The following is a 16,831-nucleotide window of genomic DNA, read 5'->3' on the forward strand; positions in this document are numbered from 1 at the left end:
GGTGAGCACCGCAGTAAATTGGGTTCCCTGGTCGGAGAGGATCTCTTTAGGGAACCCAACCCGGGTAAAAATCCTAACCAGGGCATCAGCATTTGTCTCTTCCTCTATGTTCGACAGCGCTACTGCCTCTGGATAGCGAGTGGCATAGTCCACTACAGTAAGAATATACTTCTTGCCTGATGGACTAGCCCTGGCCAGTGGACCCACAATGTCAACAGCTATGCGGGAAAAGGGCTCCCCTATAATAGGCATCGCTGACAGTTTAGCCTTAGGGTGGTCCCCCCGTTTTCCTACCCGTTGACATGTGTCACAAGTACTGCAATATATCCGTACAGCCTGGTTGAAGTTGGGCCAAAATAAATTCTGGGAGATCCTATAGGCTGTGCGACGTGACCCTAGATGTCCTGCTAAAGGGACATCGTGCCCTATCCGCAGAAGCTCCTGCCGGTATTTCGCGGGCACCACCAGCTGGTGGTTCTGCGGAGGGGCTATCTTCTTCTGGGAAGGTTTCGGGATTCTGTATAGCCTGTCCCCCACCCACTTATACCGCTCTCCGTCTATCCCTTCCTCTCCAGCATCTGCTCTGTCCCTGTACTTTTGTAATGTAGGATCTGCCCGGGTTTCCCTCCCAAACTCCTCTGGGGAATCCCAACGTAAGGGGGTCTGAGCTAAGGTGTCAGTCGGGGAAAAGGGTCTTACCTGGGCCTCCTCGGCAGGTGGGCTGGTTCCAGAGGCACGGGTCTGAGAGCGAGTAGTCACTGGGTTAACGTCCAAGGGGCCCATTGGAGCATAGGCCGAAACCAAAGGGGCCAAATCATTACCAAGAAGCACATCAGCGGGCAAGTCTTTCATAACCCCAACATCCACGTGTCTAGCGCCCACTCCCCAGTCCAGGTGAACACGGGCAACAGGTAACCGGAATACGGCTCCCCCTGCTACCCTCACGGCCACTGTGTCTCCGGTGTGCTGGTGTTCTGAGACCAAGTTCTTTTGGAGCAGTGTCATGGTGGCTCCTGTGTCTCTAAGTCCATTTACCACTCGGCCATTTAGTTTCACAGTCTGCCGGTGTTGCTGGCGATTGTCTTGATGGGCGGCTTGCACCGGGTCGGCTTCGTGCAAGATACCCCAGAATTCCTCCTGCTCTACACAGTGAGCAGCAGGCTGTGGTGGTCGCTGATTCGGGTTGGCTGATCTCCTCCAGGACTGAGCTTGGTTAGCTTGGTTCAGTGGACACTCCGGGCGCTTGTGTCCCAACTGTTTGCACAGAAAGCACCGGATGGGTTGGGAATAATCCCTGGCATTAAATTTGGATGGCTGCACATAATTATTGGACGGTGGTACTACTGGGCTGTGATGCACTGGGGGTTGGTAGGTTGTTGGAATTGGAGGGGCTGCTGGTCGGTATTCCACTCTGGTCGGAACTTTAACAACGGTACTGTCCAGTTTGCGAGCATCAGTATATTCGTCTGCCAACCGGGCCGCCTCGGGTAGGGTAGAGGGTTTTCTATCTCTGACCCACTCCCGGACCCCGGTAGGCAATTTCTCGAAACAGTGTTCCAGTAAGAATACCTGTAGTACCTCTTCCCCCGATACTGCTTGGCATCCTGCCATCCAGTGGGCTGCAGTACGGTGAACTCTGCAGGCCCATTCCACATACGAATCGCCACTTTGCTTGTTGGTTTCCCTGAAGCGCCGTCTGTAAACTTCTGGGGTCACCGCATACCTGGCTAGGAGCGCATCCTTCACTGCCCGGTAGCTGGTGATCTCCTCCTCTGGGATGGCCCGAAATGCGTCACTAGCCCGGCCGGATAATTTCCCAGAGAGGATGGTGACCCATTGGTCTGTGGGTACCTGATGGAGGGCACACTGCCTCTCAAAATCGGCCAGGAACCCATCGATCTCTCCTTCATTTTCAATACAATTTTTGAATGCAGCAAATGGTACCTTTTTCCTTCCGGAATCGTTATTGGGTACCTCTGCTGCTGCAGCTCCTCTTCCTTGGAGCGCTTGGTGTGCTGCTACTGCGGCTTGCACACGTTCCACAATGTCTGCTGAGGGGTTGGGGCCAAAGTGTGCCAGCCTTATTTGCACTGCCCGGTTAAATTGTATCTCCTCGGGTGTTAAATCCAAACTGCTGGGCACATTAGCGTTCTCCGTTCCCTGTGTTGCATCCATTTCCCTTAGCAAAGCAATAATTTCTCGTTTCTTTAAATTGCTTGCTGATCGACCTCGGCGTTCTATTATGTCCTTAAGAGTAGCACGTCTTAACTGTTCATACTGCATTTCTTTCCTTCTGTGTTGTGGGATTCATCCCGTCGCTTGCCACCAATTGTTAAGACACCTTTTGTCTTAATAAGTAAGTCACCGTTTAGTCTACCTTCCCCTCTCACCGTATCAAGTCCTTGTTCGTATACTGTATAATCCACGAACCATAACCAGGGGAAGTAGTAATCTCTCGAGTAACGATATCCACCAAACGGCATAAGTTCCCAATAATAGTCCTTGAGCGTAAATAAGAATCCCCCCAATAACGAGACTGAAGCTCCGTGTTGAGGGTCAAAACAAGATCTGAGGACTGGAACATCCAGCCTGCTTTTTATTAGGAAAAGGCACACACAGGGCACTCCCAGGGGGAGGATGAAAATAACCAATTATACACAGGGTAACACCCCCACCTCTCCTCCCCTCAGATAATCACATAACACAATTATACTGTACAATAATTCACCCCAGTTATGGATGTACCCCAAAACCAGGGGGTACACCCTTGAGTCCAGCACCGCTTGAAAGGTCTTGGTTAGGGGAACACTCTGTCCAAATCTCAGCCCATTCGGTTAAGGGGTTCGGGAGTTATGGACGATTGAAGTTTTGACCGACTGCACGGATCTTCTAGCCGAAAAGAGTTCCACAAGTTTTGGCCCTGCAGTCGGTCTCCGTTCGCCGGTTAAAATCATACGAAATCCTCATCATCCACAACTATCTCCGAGTTCGCTGGATTCCCCATAGCTGATTACAAGTAACTACCGAATGGCTCGTCGTTCGGTAGTTCCAACACGAACTTCTGGGTGTATGGAGGTCTCAGCGGTGTTCGCCTGTTTGGGTATCCGTTTTTAGTTCCACGCGTTCACAGGCAAACACCGCTGTTCGTACGCAAGATGGCCGCGAACACGTGCAACAGTCCCAAAATGGCGGCCACCCATATGTTAGACAGGGAGTTCGTGCAAAATGCGGTGAACGGCTGGAAAACAGGCTGGAACGGTAAAACATGCTTTATAACATCACAAATCAGTCCTTTAGACGGATGGCCTAAAATAGCCGAATCCACGAAAGTACTAGACAGACGGATGGTTCCGTCACAGTTGTGTACTGCTAAAGGCAAGGTTAAATTAAGAATCTCAGCCTCATGTGATTCTGCCAGAAGATCTGCTAATTTGTCAGTCTGGTGTGGTAGACAAAATAAATTTAAATACTAAAATCTTTGCCATTACCTAACACAATACTATCTATAAACAAATTAATTTTGGACACAATCCTTATTTTTGTATTTCTATTAAATATATTTGCTTAGCTAGCCATGTTAGCGCTCTATGGAAAGAAACCTTATTGTTATTATAGCTGAATTACAATATAGATGTCTAACATGTTCCCGAAAGTTTGTATTGTTTAACCCCTTAAGGACCAAACCTCTGGAATAAAAGGGAATCATGACATGTCACACATGTCATGTGTCCTTAAGGGGTTAATGGGAAAAAACGTGTGTGTAACTGGTAAAACATATTTTGTGATAATTCAAAGCAATTTTTAGGGGGGTCAGGGACACTATAGAGTTCCTTTACAAAAATATTCGAACCCATGATTTCTCATAGCAACCAGTGGCAATTTGATTTAAATAATCTGACCCTAATTTTCTATGGTGCTGCATCAGTTTTAACAATGTATCAGAAAAATTTTAAATTATTTATTTATATACCTAAGTATCCACTACTTTGAATACTCTCACGCATAGTCAAATCACTGTTTCTAGTGTTTTGATTCCTGAAATCCATCTAATAGCATATTTGAAGTGTGCACCGCACTTAGGTAGATGCATTAAGAAATAAAGGAAGCATTCCTTGCTGTACCAGTTTAATAGGAATAGTGTAGACACAACATAAATCCACCAGAGTATAATGCAAAGATAACAACATTTCCAAGACTTAAAATGTCTTTGCAATAGTAATACTATTACTATTAAACTGGCAAAGCAAGGAATGCTTCCTTATTTTCTTAACGCATCTTCCTGAGTGTAGTGTACATACTTTATATATTTTATTATTTTATTGCACTTTATTGAACTACATTTATCTTCTTTAATAAATGTTTTACATTTTATTATTATACTTTTTTTTCTTCATTATTCTATGTAGTAGGGTTTCTTTTACGCATTCATTAACGTTTAAAGGACCCTTTCCTCTTCTGTAAGCAAAAACATTTTTCTATCAAAGTGAACTCTTGTCTGTTGTATATTAGTGCTAATGAACAGGGTAGCACATAGTGGCTTGTACTGACTCTGTATATATTTGTATAATGCATCCACATAGTGAGACAGATCCCCACCCCCGAATGGATCCTCTTTGGAACAATTGTCTGTAATAATATATGGTAGTACTTGTGGTCCAGGGATAAGTGGGACAATGCCTACAGCCCATGAAGACAACCCTCCTGGTCACACAGCCTTAGTTGTGTGAGGTTCTGAAGACCTTATAAAGGGATTAATGGGATTTATTCAATGAGGTAAACACATAGATGTGTTTGCTAAGGTCCCTCAATGTCACGTATGCATCCGCACATAAAAATGTGGTTAATGGCATTTACTGTCCTGACAGGAAAAGTTATGCCAAGCAACATTACTATCCTGACAGGAAAAGTTGTGCCGAGCAGCAATCATGCTCATGGAAACCTGGTAATTAATTTTGGGGTCAAAGGCCGGTCATGGCTAATCAAATCCACAGGAGGGTTTTGTGCTGAGCAGCAATCAAGTACATGTAAACCTGGTAATTGCCTTTGGGGCAAAGGCCACTTACAGCCAATTGGATCCACAGGAGGGGTATTTAACCCCTTAAGGACACATGACATGTGTGACATGTCATGATTCCCTTTTATTCCAGAAGTTTGGTCCTTAAGGGGTTAAACCCAGCTCTCCTCTTGCTCATTGTCCTGTCGTGGTTTCATGCCTATGGTTATCTAAGAGTGCGTTCCTGATCTTTATTTTATGATATTTGACTTTGGCTTTGTTTTGACTTCCCTGATATCTGGTATCCTTGGCTTTCCCTCATCTTTGTGTCTGATTCTGTGTCCCTGACCGTGGCTAGTATTTTGACTATTCTTGGAGACGTTAATCCGGTCATTCTAAAGTCATACGGTATACATTATCCTTAGTCCTAGGTGTTTGTGATAATATTCCATATTGATTAAGTATGATTGATTGATCACTATTGAGCAACTCAAACATTTATAGATAGTTAAGATGGCACCGGTAAGCATATAAGCACACATAGCAGATATTACTAGATGCAGGCTTGAAGGCTTTATGCCACAGCTATTAAAAGCTGACACAGCACTACAGCTATTTACTAAGCTGACACAGCCCTATAAGCTGTCACAGCACTTCAGCAGTTTGAGAAACTTATGTTGCCATCAAAAACTTATGTTGCCATCTCTAGAACAGTACAAAGAAAGCTTGTAGATAAGAGATAATTAACCGCACAAGACTTGGCATGAGTTCTGGTGGTCCTGAACAGTCTGGCCAACTGCCAGGTCCATTCAGCTGCTTGTATCAAGGTCTTTTGCTGGGCTGCACTGATAAGGAACTACTGACTGTCCTTGAAGACAGGTATATAAGACTAAGGGAATCTTGCGCTCACTTGGAGAACTACCCACCTGTAATGCGGATGCATGTTACTGGTTTCTGCTGTTCCCAGAAGAGAGGGTCTGCTCTCCGAGTGACTGCTTGAGTTCCCCCAAGTCATGTGTAGCGAGGAGACAACCAAGCCTCTATAATGGTGATGTATACTTAAGCTGATATATCTAGATACTAAGTTGTTTGAAGTAAATTCATGCAACTACTTAAATGAGAGTAAAACTTACTTTGCTTAGATCCCTTTGTGGATAATAAAGTAAAGTGTGAATTCTTATATTCAACTTGGTCTTTGTGTGATTTCTCTTTCCTATAACTCAATGTACTCTATCCGAACTGGGTTGTGTGCCCGCCAATATCTCTATAAATCTTTTTAGATATTGATTATTACTTTTTGGATATTGGTGCTTCATGAATTTAATGATTAGGCACAACAGTGTTACACAGTACTGCGTGCTGGATCAACTTGTAATCCTGACATTACGACAGGGCTTAAGATCCTGCAGAATTGTGTCAGCACATAGCAGCTTGTGAGAAAAAGCTAGAGGAGAATGATCACCGTATGGATAAATTTGCCCAGGCTATTAGCACGCTCCTTACTAGGATGGCTCATTTACAACCTGAGGCTTCTCCAATTATGTCACCACTGCCTAATGTACCTCCACCTATAGTATACAAGGCACCTACGATCTCCTTTATCCTCCCCTGCATTTTTATGGTAATATCCAGGAATGTAGGGGATTTCTCAATCAGATTGAATACCACTTTGAGGCCTCACCTGGTTAATTAACTTCAGATAGAGCTATGATTAGGTATTTGATGAACCAACTTAAAGGTAAGGCCTTAACCTGGGCTAATCCATTGTGGGAAAGTAATAGGAGTATCGCTCATTGTTACCAGGAATTCCTGGCGGAATTCAAATTGATGTTTGAACCATTAGACAGAGAGGAAGACGCCTCCACTGCCCTAATGCATATCAAACAAGGGAACCGATCTATCTCGGATTATGCCATAGAATTTCGTACCTTGGCATCTGAGGTAGACTGGACTAACAACGGATTAATCACTTCTTTTTAAAAAAAGGATTATCCGAAGTTATACTGCCAAAGACCTACCTAAAGGGTTAAATGACTTTATTACCTATGTGATGCAGATCGATAATAGACTCAGGACCAAGGAAATTACTAGAAACAAAAACTAGACATTTGACTATTTCACTAGCACCTCAATTCTCTAAACCTGTTGTCCCTGACCTCTCAACGTGGTCTGTACTCGAATATATGTAGTTAGTGGTTACAGGACTGTCTGAGGAAGAGAAACAGTATAGGAGAAGAGAGGGTCTGTGCTTATATTGTGGCAAGAAATGGCATATGAGAGATGCTTGTCCTATATGTCCGGAAAACTTCCGCACTTAAGAACCTTAAGGGGACAGGTCTTAGGTGTAATGGATTGTTTCCTGCTGAGAATAACTATGATATTGGTAATAGAGAACTGTTATCCGTCATACTTTTGGAGGGTTCCAAGGATCCCATTCTGATTATTACTGATCACAACAACCTGGCATATATTGGGGATGCCAAACGACTGTCTTCTAGACAAGCTAGATGGTCATTATTTTTGTCTCGCTTTAACTTTATTATCACCTACAGACCTGGTTCTAAGAATGTTAAAGCTGGTCAATGCACCCGGACCCCGGCAAAAATGCCAGCTGGTGATTCCCAAGAAATACCGGTGGGAGTTATTGCGAATAGGACATGACGTACCATTATCAGAGCATCTGGGAATATGCCAGACATTACACCGGGTAATCCAGAACCTCTTCTGGCCTGGGGTATCCGATGACGTCCGGAGTTATTGCCAAACCTGTGAGGTATGTCAGTGTTACGGTTGCCTCCAGGCTGACTGGAAGTTGGACCGTAGAAAGAATGCTCCTAGCGCTCACCAAAGGACCAACAGCACCGTAGACACCATAAGTACTGCACCGACACCATAAGCACTGCAGACTCCACGAACCACCGCTGCTGAGCTGGTATCTCACCATCTACTATCCGCCCTGGACCTATGACCAAGTTCCAGGTTCCAGTAGGTGAACCACTTCCTTCTGTAGAGTGAAGCAGGATCAGGAACAAGAGCTCTTACAAGAGCTGGGTAGCTAAGGGAGTATGACGAGCATAGCAATCCCTGTAGTGATTATAGCTGTCCCCTACAAACATGAGTCGAGGCTGCAAGTTAGAGGGTCAAGTAGTTCTCTTTAATTGGCACCAAAGGGCCTTCTTTTATGGAGGTCTTACACATACAGGACCGTCCACAGGGTTTTGCAGAACAACCAATACTCACGTAATACACAGTAAAACACTCCCAGCAATTACACACAAAATTTGCCCCTCTGCCTGTGATATAATTACTGAGCACAATGGGGTAATGTAATTATCACAGGCAGTAAAAATACACTTTATACACATACACTGTAACTTTAAAACTATACATTCAATCTTCATAAAAATCACATATTCTTATTCAGCATGCTTTAAACATAAACACTGTCATACAAATCCGTCCAGTAGATAAAAAGTTAGACGGAAGTCCTTTATGACCGACCGCAAGCACATTTTCCTGCCCAAAAGAGTTCCATAGATTTGGGCTGTGCGGTCTGTCTATTTCAGGCCGAAAAATCCAATTCGAATGCATGAACAAAGCCGTTTGTGCATTTGGCTCAGTATAACAGTGAGTTCCAGCTGCCGAATGGGACTTAGTCTCTTCGGCTTCAAACTTAGTGTAGGAGAAGGTAAGGGTCAGCGGTGTTCATTGAAATGTGTAGCCGATTTCAGTTCTATGAATTTGGCTACACATACCGCTGACCTCGTTTGAATGAACAAAGATGGCCACCGCCACGTGTTGGTTTGCATGAACTGCGGCCACCCAGCGCTCTGCAATTTACCTACAGCAGGCTCCCAACCTGGGAGGTAAATTGCGAGCACACTTCCACTTCTGGGTGGTCCGTCTGTGTGGTACTTGGTTCAGTAAGCCCCATTTACTGAACCAAGTGTAAAGAAGCCATGAATAAAGTATTTTAACCAAGCCTGGGCTCACAGGCTTAAAGGGGCAGTGTCCCAAACAAGTCTGGGGACACGGTCTTAAAGGGACATTGTCCCAATTTTCCCTATGCCCAAAAATGTGCTAAAAGGGCCAGCACCAGTCCCATAAAAGTCCATAAGCCCCAATATGCTCACAGACTGTTCTTAAAGGGCCATACACACCAGGGCCATAGTCATGAGGAAGGAGGCTGTCAATAAGGCTTCTCCATAATACCGGGAAGCAGGGCAATTTGTCACTTAAAGAGACAGTTACAAAAGGCATTTTGTAACAGTCAGCGAGTAGGCAAGAAAGGGGACCACCCTAAAGCCAAAATGGTCCCAATGCCCATAATTGAGGAACCCTTCACTATGGTAGTTGTAGTTCTCATAGTGCTCCGGTAAGCGATATATCCTTACCGTAGTGGACTATGCCACCTGATACCCAGAGGCAGTAGCTGTCTCCAACATCCAAGCTGAGACAGTGGCTGATGCCCTGGTCAAGATTTTCTCTCGAGTAGGATTTCCAAAGAGATTTTATCTGACAGGGGTATGCAGTTCACTGCAGAGGTGACCCAACAACTATGGAATTAAACCCCTGACGAGCTCCCCTAACAGTCTCTGTGAGCGCTTTAACGGGACTCTGAAGCAAATGCTGAAGTAATTCACAAGCGCCTATAGAGACTGGGAGTGATTCCTGCTGCATACCGGGAGGTGCCCCACCTATCAACAGGATTTTTGCCCTTTGAGCTGTTTTAAGGGAGGCATGTGAGGGGACCCCTAGACCTTATTAGGGAACACTGGGAGGGCGAGACAGAGTACATGTGAGGTAAGTGAATTTTTCAAAAGAGTCCACTACGGTAAGGATATATCGCTTACTTCAGAGTACCCTATATGCTGGAGCTGAGGGACTGTATGGAGGAATTGGATCAGGCAGTGCGAGAGAACCTCCAGGTGATCCAGCAGTGCCAGCTGGTATGGTACGATTGGAGAGCCAGACACCGTAGCTTCCAAATTGGACAAAAGGTTAGGGTTCTCAAGCCAGTCCGACAAGACAAGCTTCAGGCTGCCTGGCAAAGTCCATATAAAATTATTGGGCAAGTGTGCGATACCACGTACATAGTGGCTAATTGTGAGGATGAGGATGTGAGACGGACGTTTCACATCAACATGCTCAAAGCATATAAGGAAAGTTGGATATACACATAAAAGGTGTGGAATTGGTGGCGCTATATAGTTTTAACGTGTAAGTTGGAAAATAGGTTTTAGCTGCTGTATATACTCTGTGGGTACTCCTTAAAACCCACCACACATAGATAATCACCAAGAAACAATAAAAACTTTAGGCTTAACACCTTCCGAGCCTTCAGTTTTTAAGACTGCTGCGCTATATTTACATTTGAGGTAAGTGAATTTTTTAAAAGTGCTCAAAAACACTTACCCTCTATGTCTCACTTTAGTATAATGTACATATAGAAAAAAACTGAAAAAAATATATACAAATAATTGTGCAGTATATTAAGTAATGTCGCAGGAAGTTTTGTGAGTTACAAATGTATATAAACTCAAGGTTCAAGAAAATGTGAGTTTTTATACATTTGTAACTCACAAAACTTCTTGCGACATTACTTAATATACTGCACAATTATTTGTATATATTTTTTATTGTTTCTTGGTGATCATATAAGGAAAGGGCCGAAGAAGTGACAGCCATATGTGCCCCAGCAGGGGAGGACACTGAAGCCATGCCCTTACCAGACATTATTAGGAGGTGACGTGGAACAAGGAACATAGAGTTGGTCCAAATGGGGGAACAGCTGGGGCCGCACGAATAGGCCCAAGCAACCCATATGCTGGAAGCCAAACAAGCCACGTTTTCCCAGGAACCTGGGTATACCCCATTAGCCGTTCATAAGGTAGAAACCCCAGGCCGGACTCCCTTGAGGCAAGCCCCGTACCGCATTCCCGAAGTTGTCAAGGAAGGGATGCGGAAAGAGAGAGATGAGATGCTTCGCTTAGGGGTAATAGAATACACTTGGGTGTCACCTGTTGTCTTGGTGCCAAAACGGGACGGCACGACCCGTTTGTGTCAACTACAGGCGGCTCAACGATAAAACAGTAACAGACGCCTACCCAATGCCCTGGGTATATAATTGCTCGACCGTATATCTAAGGGACAATATCTGACCAATATCGAACTCTGTAAGGGATACTGGCAGATCCCCTTAGCCGAAGAAGCCATCCCTAAGTCAGCCTTCATCACCCCGTTAGGCCTATTCCAGTTTCGAGTGATGCTTTCGGGATGAAGAACACTTTCCAACGGATGGTGGACCGCCTCTTAGATGGTCTCCAGGACTATGCCTGTGCATACCTGGACGACATCGCGATTTATAGCGACACCTGGGAGGCCCACCTAGAGCACATAGGGACAGTGTTGGACAGAATTAGGGAAGCCAGCTTGACCTTGAAGCCTGACACGTGCCACATTGGTATGGCGGTGGTACAATATTTGGGCAACCATGTAGGATGTGGTAAACAATGGACAGAGCCGTGTAAGATCGAGGCCATTGCTAATTGGCTCAAGTCATGGTCTTTTTAGGGACAGCCGGCTATTATCGGCGCTTTGTACCCGACTATAGTACCACGGCCAAACCCCTGACGGACTTGGCGAAGAAAAAGTTACCCCAACAGATCCTGTGGTCCCTGGAGTGTGAGGTGGCTTTCCAAGCTCTGAATCAAGCTCTTGATAATGCACCTGTCTTAGCTGCCCCAGATCCTAACAAACGTTATCATCCATACAGATGCTTCCATGTTTGGACTGGGGGCAGTTCTGAGCCGGAGAAGACGGTAACTCCTGCCTATCTGAGTCGGAAACTCCTGCCTAGGAAGATCAGCTACGCGGCCATAGAAAAAGAGTGTTTGGCCCTGGTCTGGGCACGCAAGAAACTGACCCCTTATCTGTATGGCCACACTTTCACCCTCATTACAGACTACAACCCCCTAGTCTGGCTCAATCAGGTCGCTGGAGATAATGCTTGTCTGCTACGGTGGAGTCTTGCCCTACAGCCTTATGACTTTACCATACATTATTGACTGGGAAAACAAAAAGAACGCGGATGGGCTTTCCCGCCAGACCGATTTGCTACCTTGATCAGTACTGGGGAGTCCGGACAGTCCCTAATGGACCCGAAAAAGGTCCAAGCGTGCCTGCCGGAGCAGGGAGTGAAGGGATACCCCGTCACCATTTGGCTAATTGTACACCCTTCTATCAGCCTTCCCCAGTCATTCGTTCTTTTGTTTGTTCCATTCGTTATTTTGTTCGGTTCCCGAACCAAGACCACCCCAGAGACTAATTAGAACTGAGAACGCTATGTATCTATACAAAACCCTGCAGACTAATTGAATGCTCCTAACTAGCATACGAATACATGTGGTGAAAACAATGGGTGGCGGCCATCTTGTCTCCCGAACGCTGCCTGCAGGACTTGGACGTCGAGTGCCTGGACCGGTTTTCGGAAACGCACTCGCACGAACACCGGTCCCTATGGAGCTCTTCTACGTTCCCTTTTCTCAGCAACTCACACGAACGGCGTTCACGAGTTTCAAACTACCAAACACAGGGAGCATTCTTCATGAACCAGATAGACTTTACCTATTGCGGTTTTCGTATAAAACCCCACAAACAGAGACCCGCTCTTGCTGCATTTCTTCTCAAACTGTTTCCCGGCTTCAACCTCGTGCCAGACCGGTCAACTCTCCCTGTGGTGCCGTTCAGTAACTACCAAACGGATTTGATAGATTTTTTTTAATATGTTGCTCCCACATAGACAGACTACCCAGGGATGTGACTTTGTGGGGTTCTTATGTATTTTGGGGGTATTTTGAGATATTGTAAAAAATTTTACTTTTTCTGACCAGAGGGTAAATTGAATGCCTGTGCTCTCATTAAACCAGACAGACGGAGAGCTGGAGATTGATGCTTATTTGCAAGACTTTGAGCGACAGTTCACTTTGGAGGGACTGGAGCCTGAACAGTGGGCCGCGATACTAAGCAGCAAGCTCACTGGTCGAGCAGCAGAGACTTACCGAGCAGTTCCTGATGCAGCCATACACAACTATGCCAGGGTAAAGGAAATTCTGTTAGCACGGTATGCTGTGACTCCAGAAACATATCAGGAAAAAGTTTCGGGCCCTAATGAAAGGGAACTGAGACTCCTACACTGAATGGGCATTTAGAATGTACCGAGCGGCCCAAAATTGGATACAAGGCTGCCAAGCCACTACGCTAGTGGAGGTAATGCAACTCCTTTTACTGGAGCAGTTCTTTGAACACTCCCCTACGGACACTAGAGACTGGGTAAGGGATCGGAAGCTGACCACAGTGGAAGAAGCGGCAAGGTTGGCGGACGAACACCATGAGGGGAGAAAAGGGGAATCAAGTGGAGGTCGGAATATTGTTAAAACCTTCACTCCAATGGCCACCCCCAGGCCTAACCCTTTCACACCAGCAACACCTACCAACAGGGGCGTACCTAGAGCATTTGGCACCCGGGGCGGATCCTCCTTATGGCACCCCCCCTTAAAATGTAAAAAAACACCCAATTTTTTTTTTACAATGAATGTAGCACTGAGCAGTGTTTGTGCATCTAAATGTAAATGTAAATGTAAGCATGGGTTTTTGTGTAGTGTTGGCAAAATGCTAAGCTGTATGCACATATACACATACACAAATATATACACACAATCAGACAACACATTTGCATATAATTCATACTAGCCACCCAGATTTCCTGTTCTGCGCTGGCTGACACCTCTAAACTTCGATCTTTGTTTAGCAGATAACTCCTCTATTTGATATCCCTATGTGAGATTGCCATATTTAGATCTAAAGAGCACTCTAATTTAGCATATTTAAATATGGAAATCTCACATAAGAGCATACATTTAGGAAAATATCTACTAAACTGCTAAAAGATCAAAATGTAAAAGCCTTTTACTTAATTTTAATCTTTCAGTTGTTTAGTAGATAACTCCCGTATTTGTTATCCTTATGCGGGATTAACATATTTAAGGACACCAAATAAGGGAGCTATCTACTAAACACATACACATTTATATACACACAGACTTGTACATCTGTGGTTGTGTGTGTATATAAATACACACACAATCCCAGACATACACCTAATCACAGACACACAATCACAATAAACACACACTTAACGACAGAGATACAGACACACACAAAAATCACATTCTTACACACATTTAGTAATTAAGATGTCCACCCAGCTTCCCTACCTTGCTCTAGGATCTTCCCCATGGGGATTAACGGTTGCTGCTGGGCGCTCTTCCTGCACATCTCACTTGTGCTCCCAGTAGTGATGACGATGCCATCTTATCCCAGCTGCCGGTTCACTGCAGGGCGCGCACTAACCTCACTGCCTCCCAGAATATATCTGTCCTTGTCCCTTGTGTAAAAAAATGTGTTTGTGACAGCGTATGTATGTGCATTGTGTGTGACTGCATATGTAATTTGTGAATGTGAGCCTGTGTGTAATGTGTCTATGTGACAGTAGGGGAACAGTTGTATGTGCCTGGGTGGGTCGGAGTAGATTGGGGTCTGGGACTTCGTGTGTGATATTGCATGGGGGAATAGGGCAGGGAGGGTGAGGGTATAATGGCACGGAGGGTGGGGGATATAGGGCAGGGGGATTATAGGGCAGGGGGGTATAGTAGTACCTTACCATTTAGGAGGGTGCAGGATCAGCAGGGTCTGTTTCACCATTTGGTGGCTGCTCTGGGGTTATAATGGCAGTGAGGTGGGGTATAGGGCAGGAGGGGTTGGAGTATAATGGCAGGGGGGTTATAATGGCAGTGAGGTGGGAGTATAGGGCAGGCGGTGTGGGGGTAAAGGGGTGGGAGTATAATGGCGGGGGGTATAGGGAGGGGGGTGTTATAATGGCAGGGAGGTGGGGGTATAGGGCAGGGGGATTATTATGGCAGGGGGGATTATAATGGCAGGGAGGGTGGGGGTATAATGGCCGTGTGGGGTATAGGGCAGGGAGGGTGGTGGTATAATGGCAGGGGGTATAGGGCAAGGGGGTGGTGATATAATGGCAGGGGGTGATTTAATGGCAGGGGGTATAGGGCGGGGTGGTGGTAATATAATGGCAGGAGGGGGTGATTTAATGGCAGGGGGTATAGGGCAGGGGGGGTGATATAATGGCAGGGGGTGATATAATGGCAGGGGGTGATATAATGGCAGGGGGTGATATAATGGCAGGGGGGTGGTGGTATAATGGCAGGGGGTACAGGGCAGGGAGGGTGGCGGTATAATGGCATGGGGTGGTGATATAATGGCAGGGGGGTATAGGGCAGGTGGGGTGATATAATGGCAGGGGGTATAGGGCAGTGGGGGTGATATAATGGCAGGGGGTACAGGGCAGGGAGGGGGTTATAATGGCAGGGGGTGGTGATATAATGGCAGGGGGGTACAGGGCAGGGAGGGGGGTTATAATGGCAGGGGGTGGTGATATAATGGCAGGGGGTACAGGGCAGGGAGGGGGATTATAATGGCAGGGGGGTGATTTAATGGCAGGGGGTATAGGGCAGGGGGGTGGTGATATAATGGCAGGGGGTGATTTAATGGCGGGGGGGTATAGGGCGGGGTGGTGGTGATATAATGGCAGGGGGGTGATTTAATGGCAGGGGGGTGATATAATGGCAGGGGGGGTGATTATAATGGCATGGGGTGGTGATATAATGGCAGGTGGGGGTGATTTAATGGCAGGGGGGGTGATTTAATGGCAGGGGGGGTATAGGGCAGGGGTGGGGGTGATTTAATGGCAGGGGTGGGGTGATTTAATGGCAGGGGGGTATAGGGCAGGGGTGGGGTGATTTAATGGCAGGGGTGGGGTGATTTAATGGCAGGGGGGTTATAATGGCAATGGGGTATAGGGCAGGGGGGTATAATAGTTACTTACCATTTAGAAGGGTGCAGGGGCAGCAGCTCCTTCCCAGGCAGGCAGTATAATGGCGGTATAATGGCATGGGGTGGTGATATAATGGCAGGGGGGTATAGGGAAGGTGGGGTGATATAATGGCAGGGGGTATAGGGCAGTGGGGTGATATAATGGCAGGGGGTACAGGGCAGGGAGGGGGTTATAATGGCAGGGGGTGGTGATATAATGGCAGGGGGGTACAGGGCAGGGAGGGGGGTTATAATGGCAGGGGGTGGTGATATAATGGCAGGGGGTACAGGGCAGGGAGGGGGGTTATAATGGCAGGGGGGTGATTTAATGGCAGGGGGTATAGGGCAGGGGGGTGGTGATATAATGGCAGGGGGTGATTTAATGGCAGGGGGGTATAGGGCGGGGTGGTGGTGATATAATGGCAGGGGGGTGATTTAATGGCAGGGGGGGTGATATAATGGCGGGGGGTGATATAATGGCAGGGGGGTGATATAATGGCATGGGGTGGTGATATAATGGCAGGTGGGGGTGATTTAATGGCAGGGGGGGTGATTTAATGGCAGGGGGGGTATAGGGCAGGGGTGGGGGTGATTTAATGGCAGGGGTGGGGTGATTTAATGGCAGGGGGGTTATAATGGCAATGGGGTATAGGGCAGGGGGGGTATAATAGTTACTTACCATTTAGAAGGGTGCAGGGGCAGCAGCTCCTTCCCAGGCAGGCAGCAGGTGCAGGGGATCTGTACAGAGTGACCGCGGGGGAGCAACCTGGTTCTGCGCCCCCTGCTGGTACACTCCGAAATAGCCTCCCTGCAGCTCAGTGTGTGAGTCAGAACACAGGCTGGGAATCCCCTCCTTGTGCTCTGACTCACTGACTGAGCGCCGGTCTGCCG

This window comes from Pelobates fuscus, chromosome 2, assembly GCF_036172605.1.
Source record: "Pelobates fuscus isolate aPelFus1 chromosome 2, aPelFus1.pri, whole genome shotgun sequence".
Classification (NCBI taxonomy): domain Eukaryota; kingdom Metazoa; phylum Chordata; class Amphibia; order Anura; family Pelobatidae; genus Pelobates; species Pelobates fuscus.